We start from the raw sequence: 3,963 nt of genomic DNA on the forward strand, positions 1-3,963 counted from the left end.
ATGCATTTCTCAAGACTGGGGTAACTTGACTAGTTTAGGCACTGTAGGGTTGTCCTGCCCTCACACATTTCCAACTCTAGCTGCTAATAACATAACACTAGTTTTTCTCTGGTTCTCCTGTCTGCTTGCTCACCCTGTAGATTTTTGACTTGCCAGCCAGTCATGCAAGCCAATTTCTTAGAATAAATTCTCCCTCATATATATCTGTACAATATCAATTGGTTCCTTTTATGGGGGAACCATGACTAATGCACCTGCTTATTATTATTATTATTTCACTATGAATGATAACTTTATTTTAGCATGTGCAACTTCTTAGAACTGAAACTCTGAGAATTCAAAATTAACATTCTTGCCCATGAGCTTCTTTCTTATAGACGCCAGAGAATGTCTCGACCTTGTGCTCCACTGGGCCTTGTCCAGGTACTGTCCAGCTTCACGTGTATACTCTTGCCCACAATCTCGCTGGGGAAGACCAGGTCCTCCAGGATGGAGTCATGCACTGCGGTCTGTGCCTCGGGGACACTTTTGCTTATTTTTCATGCTGCTTTTTTGAGTTAGCTTGGGCAGGATTTTTCTCTGTGTGAGAAGACCACATGCTTCCCACAGAATTTCTTCTCCAGTTCTCATACTATCCAGACCTGGATTTTCTGGAAAGACTTCAACTGGGGAACTGGGATGAAAATGATGATTGCTTTCCGACCACCAGCAACTTCGATTTCCTTGGCCTCAGTGATGCTGAGATCGCGAAACTGCGCCTTGAGGTACGAGTTCATCTCTAACTCCAGCAGGGCCTGCGAGATGCCTGACTCGAACTCATCCGGCTTCTCACCATTGGGCTTCACAATCTTGGTGCTCTAGCTGAACAAGGCTAGAGGCTTGGGAGCACTGGCTTAGGAAAAGTACCTGCTTATTAAATTAACAACTCCATAAAGGTAAAACAGGAATATAACAGTTTTATTATGGTGAAGCATTGGGCTAGACTGTAATTCATATAATGAGAAACATCTAAAAAGATTGCAAAGACAGAAATTTCAGTTTATATCTCATTACAAAGAAGTTCTCAAGATAAACAATGATGTTCTTTAAATAAGAGACATGATAATATCGTATCATTTTTCTTTCTCAATTCACATGACAATTGGAGTCGCTATCTGTGTTAGCTTAGTGGCTTTATCTAAAGAGGAAATTAACTTCTCAATTCTTTATGATTGGGTAGTTTTGGAGTGAGATGCACACCTAAGTCAGCTCATAGACAGTGAGAGGGCACTTTCTTCTTTCTTGATTGCATTTCAAGGAGACAGTGCCAAAACTCGGAGAAAGGCATTCCTACATTGTAAAACTGGCAGGAGGTTTATTTAAATTTGAAAAGATTTAGATTTGAAAAAGCATCTCAGAGTGACATTGAAAGAATTTGTGATATGGTCAGTAAAGAAAATGCTCTGAAACTAGAAAGTGATTGCCTGTTTTCCTTTTTTTTTTTTTTTTTTTTTTTTTTTTTTTTTTTGTAGGTCTTTTATTTTTTTTTCTTCGAATGCCTTCAGGGCAGGTTTGGCTGGCTTAAGTTGTAGGGATCCAACCACAGCAACCTGAGCCTGACTGCTTGGTTGAAGGAGCCCCTTTAAGAACTGAGCTAAGGGGCAGGCCCCCCCTGTTTTCCTCTTTGTGGCAACAAATATTTTCTCTTTTAGCTTGTATGAGCTTTACACTACTCATCATCATGTTTGTAGTTTCATTCTTGCTACTGTATGAAAGCATCATTCCTTTGCCCAACTAGCAGTTCACTGGACAACTATACTATGCCACCATTCATTAATTCATTTTCTTCTCAGTGGACATTTTTTTTTTCTGGTGAAAATGTACAAAGAAGAGCTGCATGTTAATAATGTCAAAGAATCACATATAGAAGTGGCATTACAAGTTAATGTCAAATTTTTCAAAATTAATAATTTTTGTTACTAATTACATCAACCCACCCTTACTAAGCTCTGAGTTTTTAATTCTTTTTAATCCAATATATGCCAAATGTTACTTTGAGGTTTCAATTTTCACCCGTGACTAGACATAAAATTGAATGTATTTTCATTTATTTCTTAGTCATTTATACTTCTCCTTTTGTCTAGTTTCCAATTGGTCATTTTTTTAATGGTGAAATTTTTAAGAATTCTGATTTATGCTCTATCAATTTCAAAATTATCTTCTAGCTTTGATACGAAGGTTTTTGGTTTTAACACGTTTTATTTTTTAACACATTTTAGTGAACGAAACCCTTAATTTTAGTCAAGCTTATTTTTTTAGCTATGGTTTGTGCTTTTGTGTCCTATTTAAGAAAATGTTTGACCTCAAGGTCTTGATGATATGAATCTATGCTTTTTAATTAAAAATTTATTTTCATATTTAAACCATTAGTGTGATTTTATGTGTGATGTGAGACAAGCTTCCTATTTATTATTTTAATAATGTATTTAACTATTTTTTCACCTGTCACAATTCTACTAATCCATTTCCAATAATCTGTATTTAAAATTTGGCTCACTCATAACTGATGTTCATTGGGTTTTCTGTTATATGTCTTGTGCCCATGTGCATAAGTGTTCATTTTCCCTTTCAGAGGATATCCATGGTAATCCACATGCTTATTTGTGTAGCAAAGATAGTTTTTTTAAAAAATAATTTTATTGAGGAACAAATAGCAATGAGACAGTTTCACAACAACTTGCTAGCACATTTTCAATAATTAATACATTGTATATTGTTCTCTTAGTGGTTATTCATTGTACAAGATGCAGACATGATATCCTGCCCCAAACATTATTAGAACAAATCTCTTTATTCATTGAATTAAAAGAATGTAACTGTATATCTATCATATTTTGAGTATATAGATACAAAATGGTCATTCATTTGTATCCCACATTTTTAGTTAGTTTTGTCAGAGAAGGGCATTCCATTGTCATTTAAATATTGTAGGTGCCTGACTTCAGCAAAATATTCCAATATAGTCCAGTAGTCCATAATAGTAGTGGGTTTTCTGTAAGACTGGCAATGTCTGAAATTGTTGACTTGAGCCTTTAATATTGAGCATATTGATATGGCTTTAATTTTTAATATTTTGTTTTTATACTCTTCTGCTGGATGGTTAAGACCAAGATAAGCAAGACCTATATAATAAGAAATGTGGACACGATCCTTAGGAGCTGCCGGCACCGTGCACCCTGTGCGGCCAGAAGCCAGAGGATGAGACCTGCGGGGAGGACTCCCCACACAAGTTCAGGATCCCCGACGGCAGCAGCAAGGGCTCTGGAGGAAGAGATGATAATAAAACTCTGGCTCTTCCCAATGGTGATCGGATTCCGATGGCTCTGAACTGCATGATCATTTTTGAACCTCATAACATGTACCATGCTTCGCCTGCTACCCTCTCAAGAAATGGAATGATTTTCATGAGTTATTCCATCCTTTATTGGAGTCCTGTTTTCTTCTTTGGAAGAATGAAAAAGGAAAGCCTATCCTTCCTGCAGCTGAAGGTATAATTGCCTTTTGACGCCAGTGTTTCTTGAAGAAACTTGAATGCCCAGGGACTTTCCAACCCTGCTGCTCATAATCTTCAGTCCTCTTCTGATGCCTTTAGAATGAAGATTGCCAGGTAACTGCCAGCCTCTGTGAATCAGTAATCTTGCCAGACTGGGTCTGAGGACAGAATCAGTAACACTCATTTGGATTAGGTATTTCATTCATGATACTGCATTTAGTTATTATGTGCTTCTTAAGTTATTCTGTTTGGTAGGTAGTTTGTTAGTACCAGGTGTCAAACTCAGAGTGTTGCACTTGCCATGCAGGCACTGGAGCTGCTGACCTATCTCTCCAGCCCAGATTCATGCTAGTTAAAGAAAAAAAAATTGTTTCACGTAAAATTTGTGAACAAACATCTTAACATATAACTTGAAGACAACTTTTCAAAGT

The 3,963-nt window shown here is 37.0% G+C and overlaps 1 pseudogene; it reads right to left on the reverse strand.

Annotated features, from left to right (window-relative positions):
- Positions 1-315: 315 nt before the first annotated feature.
- On the reverse strand, positions 316-3,404 carry LOC101580311 (annotated as a pseudogene).
- Positions 3,405-3,963: the final 559 nt, after the last annotated feature.

This window comes from Octodon degus, unplaced genomic scaffold, assembly GCF_000260255.1.
Source record: "Octodon degus isolate 3935 unplaced genomic scaffold, OctDeg1.0 scaffold00208, whole genome shotgun sequence".
NCBI classification, from domain to species: domain Eukaryota; kingdom Metazoa; phylum Chordata; class Mammalia; order Rodentia; family Octodontidae; genus Octodon; species Octodon degus.